The sequence below is a fragment of the Acanthaster planci genome, linkage group LG01, assembly GCF_054643075.1.
Source record: "Acanthaster planci isolate LZ-2023a linkage group LG01, COTS_SCS, whole genome shotgun sequence".
NCBI lineage: Eukaryota > Metazoa > Echinodermata > Asteroidea > Valvatida > Acanthasteridae > Acanthaster > Acanthaster planci.
The window spans coordinates 35,100,060-35,109,643 of record NC_141777.1 but is presented as its reverse complement, the minus strand read 5'-3'; the positions used below and the strand labels follow the sequence as shown (position 1 = coordinate 35,109,643).

At 41.2% G+C, this 9,584-nt stretch overlaps 1 protein-coding gene across 7 annotated transcripts in view; it reads left to right on the top strand.

Annotated features, from left to right (window-relative positions):
* LOC110979630 (uncharacterized) overlaps positions 1-9,584 on the top strand; it is a 57,881-nt gene that overhangs the window by 16,420 nt on the left and 31,877 nt on the right. For 2 of the 7 annotated variants that reach the window (XR_015423531.1, XM_022235618.2), the window contains exon 1: positions 5,039-5,548. The exons of 2 other annotated variants lie outside the window; for them this stretch is intronic. The gene's annotated coding sequence lies outside the window, so the exon portion shown is untranslated. Of the gene's footprint in view, positions 1-4,473; positions 4,613-5,038; positions 5,549-9,584 lie in introns of those variants that run through there. 3 more of the 7 variants (XM_022235620.2, XM_022235617.2, XM_022235616.2) reach the window with 3 other exon arrangements.

Genomic DNA, 9,584 nt, shown 5'->3' with positions numbered 1-9,584 from the left:
GCCCAGACTTATGCAACTGCAGTACATGGTATTAGGCTGTAACTGTTGCCCCGCCTTGTTAAAGGCTATTTACAATGGGCAATTTTTGAATATTATTTATGTCTATTTACTTTCAGGTATAATCTATAAAAATGGCACCAAAATTTTCCCATTGTACTGCAAGAGAAAACTGCGTAACCAAAACGTGTTGACTCAGTACTTTTTGAATAGGGGGCTGCCAGAGCATGTTCAGGGATGCCTGTATGCACGTAATTGCCCATCTTCTCTCTCCTTACACTATAAAACACTAAACTCATCTTTCTTAATTTTGGCGATAGAGCAGCACAAGAATTGACGCTCGTTTCTTTCCTTCTATTCTTTCAGCTTGATTTCCAATTATGACATGTCAAATCTTTTATACTCTATACAAGATGTCTCAAATTCCAGAACGGAAAATTTACATCAACGGCTCAGTGTAAAATAAATCGTAGGAAACTTTCTCGAAATAGAATCCATAAGGAAATTTTCGTTTGTACTCCTGTCTATATACCCCAGTCTTAATACAATATGGACAGCTGCAGTTTCTCTCTTGTGCTATCTTGGATTTTAAACACAATATATAGGCCTAGTACCGTTTATTGAGCAAAACCATGCACCCTATTTACTTCTACTGCATCACACGTCATTTTCTATATTTTCGAATCACTTCATTGGAGACCACGACGTCCAAGACAAATGAGAGATAACAAATTTCAAAAATGCTCGGGAAACTTGTGTCCAAAAACTGTCAGCGCTCTTCCCGTGCTATTGTTGGACTTCACCTAATAATTTTATCAACAATTCCATTGTGCCGATTTGAACGCGCGTTTATGGGTGTGCTCGCCAGAACTGACCATCTATGTTGTTGTAGGTTAATGGCACATATAACCACTGACCATTTACAAAATTGACCCCCGTTAAACCTTTCATCCTGACATTCCTGATTACATAAGTGCACCTTCTTATTGACCAATCAGAACCTTTACGCTTGGTGTTATTCAAATTTACAGGACAATAATTTCCCGCTTTACTACAAACTGCGGGAAATGTATAAGACTTGTTCTTCTTGCTTTGCTCAAACTATATACATGTACAGTATTTGGTGATTTTTATTTTTAAAAAAATGCATAATATTCTTGCTCATGTGAGGGCTGTGCCAGTGCCACACCCACTGAGTAAACAGTGTTGCAATACACGTTGGGCAGGGCAAAAAAAAATCCAAAGTAACATTAATACTCCCAGCTGCAAATCCGTAATGAGAAATAATAATTCATGTGTTGTGGTAGGGTGCCCTCCAGTTCACATCAGATGAAAATAGGCCGTGTGCGATTCACTTGGCTAGCACTGAAACTCGTAGGTTAGCAGCTTCGCATGGGTATGGCTTGCAAAGATAACATTTAATCCCGGAATAGAGATATCTCTATTACTACTAGTAATATCTCTATTCCTAATATAGAGATATCTGTCTATTCCTAATAGAGATATCTCTATTCCTAAAATAGATATCTCTATTCCTAATAGAGATATCTGTCTATTCATAACAGAGACACCTGTTTATTCCTAATAGAGATATCTCTATTCCTAACTTGATAGATATATCTCTATTCCTAAAGAGATATCTCTGTTCCTAATAGAGATATCTCTACTAAGAATAGACAAATTTGTATACGCGGATTATGCTTTGCATGCACGCCATATGGGCGCGGCCTGAATTAATTCACCGCACCCTTTAACTTCAATATGTTGACCGGTAGCTGTGCAGATGCTCGCCCTCTGCTCGACAACTGGTTACAGCATTTCCCAGTAGGTTTTCTGGTGTTTTCCGACACCGCCTGATATTTTCTGTTCTTTCCTTGTCATTTTTCGGCGTTTTCCGGTTACAATTTCTTGGTAGTTTCCGGTGTTTCCGGTAGGGTAGTATACTTGGTTCCCCTCCCGGTAACTAGTATCGCGGTATCGGAAATTTTGAATTTTGCATTGCCAGTGAGTTCCAATCGGTAATATGCGCCCAAGGTATTTAATAATTTATGGCCTGAGGATAAGTTTCACTGAAACAGAGACAAAAATTCTGCATGTTTCCGTAAGTTTCGAAAATTTTTAATGTATTTTTCCGCAATTTGTAAATTCTCCTTGACCGTGTCCGTCATTACCTACCGCTTATCTCTTTGACAATTATTTCTAACGCCACCCTGCCCTTGAATATCCGTTGCTGGGTTCTCATATGTCAATTTCGAAATGGCAAAAGGTGTCTCAAGGCACATTTTAAATGCAAAAATGCCCATTTGGGGGGGATTCAAAAAAAATAAGGGCTTCTGTGCTGAAAAACTTTTGGGTACGCAAAGCGCGCCCCCAATCCCCATTTCAATCTTCATGATACAATAGGCTTGTATCAATCGTACTTTTACCCTTCGCGCCCGGGGCAGTTAGCGCATAATTACGTCGGCATTATTGTCGTAATTATTTTGGTTTTCTAATACAACTTGAAGAATTTGCAACGGATATTTAGAATTTGTAACATAAATTTTGAATAAAATAGTTCAGGTCTAATGGGATGGTCATAACTCTCGGAGAAATAGAACATAGAAATAAGACATTTTTAACAATTGTTTCAAACATCGATAAAAGAATGAGTCCACCAAAATATGGAAGTTGCGATACCCACATATTTATTATTCCTACGAATAAACACCAGTTTAAGTAATAAGATGAATGTCAAAGTCGTTGCTACAGTTAGGATTGGGGGGGGGAGTTCTGGTGAAAAAAAATGAAATCATTCCTTGCCAGATTATTGTGTAAGGGACGCAGTACAGTTTTCCTATTTCGTTCTCTCGGCGTATGGCATCTTTGAGGAGAAGACTGGAAAAAATTGAGTCAGCTACAGGTAAAATGTAATGTTATCATAAAATGAGGCTAGTTTGTTTCCTTTGAAAACAAAATCGTTCCTTTTATCTTTATTTATTCACAAACAAAGTGCTTTAAAGGCCACCGTATAAAGCATTTCTCTATACCGCGATAATAGAGACTTCATACGGTGCGCACACAGATAGGCCCTATTCTAAGCTATCGTAGAGGAAAATAAATTTAATCACAAACAAAATTTATGACTCAAGTTAAAAAGTAAGAGTTAAACAACAGCAAGGATAGGATAATTTAGGAAGGTTAGCGATCAATCTTTTTTTCTATATAGAAATGTGATAACTACCGCAACCCATTACCGGAGTTGACTTGAAACGAGTTTACCCAGTTGACTCGGACCGATGGGTTGTCCTCGTAAGTGCATCAGGCAGAGCAGGTTGGGTCAATTCTTGCCCCAGACTGGGGACCAGTCTACTGGACTCCAAGCCGCGCCAAACCACGATGGTTGTGTTTGTATTGCGCATGCCCAATGTGTATTAGACTTGCGTTGCAGCCGTTCATCGGCATAATGGTTTGTGATGCATGGGGGGTGTGGGTTCGAATCACGGGTCGGAATTGTGGGCAGGGAGGTTTTTTTTAAAGGAAAATAAAGCCCGAATGTTATTTGAGCCTAATTTCACACGTGAAGTTTTTATGGTTGGTTGAGCATCTGGATGTCATGCATTGTGCATGGTTGTGAACTGTGGTTTGGCTCCATACGTGGGATTGCATATGATATATAACTCGTTTCCTTGGCCCGCAACGGTCAGTCCATGGTGGTGATTCCATGGTCAGGCCAAAAAATGGAGATTCCACGAAAACACCTTCTATGAAATCCCTTTTAGGTGTATGGATCACTCACCCCCATCAAACCATCAATGTATTACTTTGGGCGATTTCCAGTTTGTAGAAGTCCGTGAAATTTTGGTTTCGATTTGGGCCATTCGTTTTACTATACAGCGATCAACTCCCGATCATTGACCGATTGCCTGGCCAAACAAAGTCGAGTCGGGGTCTGTTTGGTCTGGGATCCAGACAACGTGGTCACGTAGATCCCCAGAGCACGATATTGCCAAAGACCGTTGAAGTACATGTATAATGAACCGAGACACATACGATGCTTGGGATCGAGTGTGAACTCGTTGCCAGATGTAGACACAGCTTATCCAATCCCAATGGGCTATCACTAATAGTTCGTAATTTAACACGCATGCGCACGAATGGCTTTGGAGGCAAGAAGTATGAGCGCGTCATTGAAAATGTACATGGGTGCGACTTCGAGGATCATTTTCTCTGGGTTTTCTATCTTTGTTCAGTTTTTTCTTCAGAAAATCCCATTAAATCGTATTCGCTATTAGTTTCTAATTTAAGTGGTATTTTTAGTGCTCTGTAAAAAGATTTTAAAATCGTAATATTTCCTGCGCGCACGAAATCGTCTTTTCTTAGTATGGCCCCCCTCCATCATAAGTACTATAAACTACATCGTTGGTGTTCTTGGAGCCAACCTATACATTTGTAAAAACATGTACTGATGTTCAATCTACATGTACGTCCTTGGTTCAATGTATATGATATGTACCGGTACTGTACCCATTCGATTCGCTGCATTCTGCTCTTGGGAAATCTGAAGAACCCCAAACACAACAACTGGACATGACATTTCTTTCGGTTGTACTCCCAGCTATGACCAAGTTCAACGGTAAGCTGTGTACATGTACACACAGTATACACTTACATTGAACATCGGTGTGTGTTTCACAAAATGCACAGGTTGGTTCCAAGAACACTAACGATGTAGTTTATGATGTAAAGGGGCCACACTGAGGAAAGGATGATCTTCGTGCACACAGGCAAAATTACGATTTTAAGATCTTTTAACAGAGCACTAAAAATTCCACTTAAATTAGAAACTAATTAAAAAAACGATTTAATGGGAACAGTTTCTGAAGAAAAAAATGAAAGTGAGAAAACCTGAGAGAAAATGACATTTGAAGTCGCACACCTGTACATTTCAATGTCCCGCTCACAGTTCTTGCCGCCATAGGCTATTTGCGCGCATGCGTACATAATTCTGAATTTATTAGTAAGAAGTCGGAAAAGCGAACGGTGTGCCACGGCACGCTATGCTGGCAACGAGTTCACCCTCTATCCCAAGCATCCTATCCTGTGTATTCCGGTTCATCATTCGTCAACGTTCTTTAACTGGGGATCTACGTAATAATGCTGTGTGGTTCCCAGACCACACAAACCCCCACTATGTTCTGCACAGATCGGGAGTTAATCGCCGTACTCACGCCTAAATCAAAACCAAAATTTCACGGACTTCAAGTTCTACAAACTGGAAATCTCCCAGAGTAATACACTGGTTGTTTGATGGGGGTGAGTGATCTATACACGCAAAAGGGATTTCACAGAAGATGTTTTCGCGGAGTCTCCACATTTTGGATTGACGATTGTGGGGCCCATGGTACGGAAGGCGTCCAGTACTAGACTGGCACCCAGTCTGGGGCTAGCTCAATTCTTGCAAGTACATGCACGTATTACTAAAACGCATGTACGTACATTATAAGCCGTGGCCTTAACGCCACAATTTTTACAATGTGTCCGACCATGGATGAGTGCTGCTGCTTTAGCGGTAAGTTGCGCAGCAACACGTAAATTAAAAGAGTAAAGTTTTATTGTTATGTTTATTCCATGGATTCCTTCATATCATGGTTGGTGTCAGTTTGTGTGAGCTGCCCATCATCTGTCATGTCTGTCAGTATTTGCCCTGACATGCCTGACAAGTCAGTTTGGTGTGTCGCAGCATGGAGGTAGGCAGGTGGTAGGAGTGGTCACAGGTAGCCCAGGTGGACTCCCTGACCACACTACATAATGAAATGAAGACAACGTCCAACCTGGGCTAGGTCACAGGGTACCTCTAGTGTGTGTGACTGAGTGTGAGGGCAGACACAGTTATGTTTAGCCATTTGCGCCGAAATGGCAGCACCGGGCGTGCCAGGCTAGTAGTAACTAGGCCTAGTGACTCCCCAGGGAGCTGAGATGGTTTCAGGAATATTTATATATGATGCGCAAGCCCAATGTGCAAGGATAATGATAATACAGGGCCTCCGAATGGTTTTACTAGATAGATGGCATTTTACAAGTGCTTGTTATTAACTCGTACCCCAGTCAACTCGTACCCTTGACGAAAACACACGTTTGTCACCCAAACAGATTATGATTGTTTTCCTCCTTTTTTACCCCAAACAGATTACGATAATTTGTCTACCTTTTATTACCCTGAATGAATTACGATAATTTTTTGTCCCCGTTTTCCTGTTTTTCTCACCTTTTGAACGATGTTTGATGTTCAGAATGTTTATTTATCTTGCATCATTAAAATGCTGAAACTCGCAAGCATGGTCCCACAAGCACAAGCGAAAGTTGGATGATTAATTTTATTTTATTAATCTGGTTTTTTTTGTGCAGGGACCAAATTACGGAAATTTCTCATCACAGGTCACCGTGATTGGTCAGGAAAGAATAACAAGGAAAACATTTCTTTTTCTGTAGTCAGACGCCAATAATGACCTACTTCCTAAACACAGTGGGTTTTTTTCAATGAAATCCAACTGGCAAAAGGAATTTTATATGCTTTATACATGTATGTTTGCATTCAATAAGACCAAACAAACAAATATATGTAGCTGTGTTTCCGGTTACCCGACCAAACCTACATGTAGAAAAGCCAGGGTTCTGCCCAGGATGGTTTTAGTGCCGGCAGGACTATCTAAGCTGAGCGCCACCATCGGTTGGCGCGGAGCGTACCAGAAAATTTTTGGAATCTAAAAGCCCCCAGATGGCCGGAAACAGTACTTTCTGGGTGTTTTCAGCTGTGAATACACAGCCTAGAATTAGGGATCTCATGTCTGAAATTTCTGAAATTTAATAAAAAAAATTGAAAATTTGTAATTTTGGTCAACTAGGATGAGGTGATAATTTTAGACGGGCAATTGAATTAGAAAAAAAAGAGTAGAAATAAATATTGATTTTATTCTGTAAATCCCTTAAATATTGAATTAATTTCTATCTCTATGATCCCCATAATTTTTCATTGCTATTCAAATCATTTTTCATTTTTTTGTCTGTTGAAAATAAGGCGAAACATGCAAAATCTTGGCGGAATATTTTCCTTATTTTCTTTGTACGAAAGTTCGTACAGTATGCATATGGGATAACATTCATAAATGTGTGCAGGGATTTTCTGAACAGTCATTTTAAAGTCTACATGAATATAATGTAGATTGGCTGTGGGATAAACAACAATTAACGAATGCGGTGCGATCGTTGGTTTAAAAAACGATCGCAGTGATCGTTTTATGCAACATCGAGCAGAAAATACATGCACCGAATGTTGCTAACCGTGGTCGGCGCGGCGAAAAACAGTCACGGTCGATTGTCAGTTTTGCAAGTACATGTAAAATTGTTTTTCTGCCAGATTTCTAAGTGTTTAAACGAAGTGTGAATGGGGTCATTTGCAATTTTGTCTTTCTGAAAGTTAAGCCAAATTTTCTTTTCAAGTTGTGGAACTGGGTAAAATGCGGAACTGGACAAACAACGCTGTACATCATGGAGAGGGGGTTTTCCGATCTTCGCGCACTGAGAGCGTTGCATATGCAAGCCTATGTGTGGCCTTCCAACCAATGAAAAGATTCGTTACGCACTGTACACGTGCATTGCGCGTAACAAAGCCTCCTATTGGTTCATGTTAATATTTGGTCCAGATATGCACGTACGTGGGTGCGCAGACGATATGCATGGCAGTGCAAAGTGAAATTTACGAAGAAATTTTACGGTTTCTTCACGATCTTCATATCTTCACAATCGATCCCTCGACCAAGATGCTATTTTATTTGGGTTCTCATCGGGAATACGTGCCGGTCAGAAAAGTTGATTTGGCAGATTGTGGCAGTCGGCAATTCTGCGTGCCGGTCGGGCCCGACTGGCGCCGACCGGCAGCGGCAGATCCCTGAAAAGCACATGGAACCTAAACTGGACAGCAAAAGAAACTTGCCACTTCTGTCAAAGGCCACACATAAAAATTCACTCCATAGAAATAAACAATTTTTGTACACAGGTATGCTGCAATACCCCTTACTAATCGCATGCCCAAAAGCAAGTGATTATCTTTATAACAAAGAAGAAATTGACATGCACAGCAACTTGGTTACTGAATCAAAAGTCACAGAATGTAACAGAATGATCCGTAAGTTTTACGCAGAAATCAACGTCACAGGACGAAATAAAGAAGTCAAAATCATTACTTTCCAATAATGTGTATGCATAGTCGGTAAGGATGGCATCCCCATACAGAAACCACTCATGCATGTCATTTTGACAAAACAGGTGTTCACTTTGTCATTGGTTGTTTAAAATGTTGTCCATTCATGGGTCATTTTTGCTTGTTGGAGAATGCTTTTGTGTGTGACTTTCGATTCAGTAACCAAGTTACTGATTTGGTTGACAGGTGCAATGCGTCAGGTAGATACATACACTGTACATGTAGGCCTACATGCAGAGAAAGCTGAGAAAGTGTGTCACATCCATTGGATCCTAGATAAACTAACACAGGGGTACATTTTGCACAATCTGCCTTGGCCAGTGATCTGCTTGTTACAGGCAAACTTGAAGAAAATTTGTTTTGACATGACACGAAATGACACGTTCATCTTTCTTGTCTGTCGTAAAAAAATTTGTATTACCCATCAACAAAGCACAGAAATATCAGATTAGTTGCCACACAGCTTTCAATTGACGAAAGAATTTGAAGAAATGAACCTCATCGTGCACGGATAGTTAGATTTATATTTCAATTCAAGCTTGATTATTTATAACTTTTTCTGTGTTTCTGCGTCACAGATAATCAATTTGAGGCAAATTAAATTGCAGCTTCAAATAATTTATCACCGCGGAACATTGGAGGCTCTTGTCACTAAGTGGGTCAGTAGTGTTTACTTGCGGTTGCTGGCAAGGTGATTTAATGCCTCGAACTAGTTACTGGCGTGACCTTAAAATGGTAGTAGCACTGGAGAGAGTTACTCCCGGTCACTTTTGCTTGAGCAGCCGTGGCGCTTGGTTGAAAAAGAGAAAATCTGTCTGTTTTGCAAAAGCAATTTTGTTAGTTATGCCCCACGCCAATTCCAAGCGGTGGGCTCCTTCTGGGCCGACGAGTGGAGCGAAGCGTGCTCGGGGGCGGCCTCGCAAGTCTTCCCGTCAAGATGCGTCGGTGGTTGCGGCCCTTGCAGGGTCTAGTGCACCGCAGCTTGCGTCGTCCGGTCCGGATACCACTATTACACCGTTGGCTACGGTCGGAATGATTCCAGACAGTGTGAGTGTTGAGGCTACCCATGCAACGCCAGCGCCCGCTACCATCAGTCGGCCTGGAGGGAGCTCGGCGCAAACTTTGGAGCCGGGTAAGTCCCCTGTTGCTACTCCTTTTGAATTAGCCCCGCAACCTTCCATTTCCACGCCCGTGGTGTCGGGAACTTCAGCTCCAAGCACATTGTCAATTACCTCCTTTTCCGATTCGAATATGCCATTAACTAGCGTCTGTGACGATCTCGGGGCCGCGATTCCTCAACATCTAAAAGACAAAATTTGGAGGGGGGAGTACGTAGAATTCGGAACCT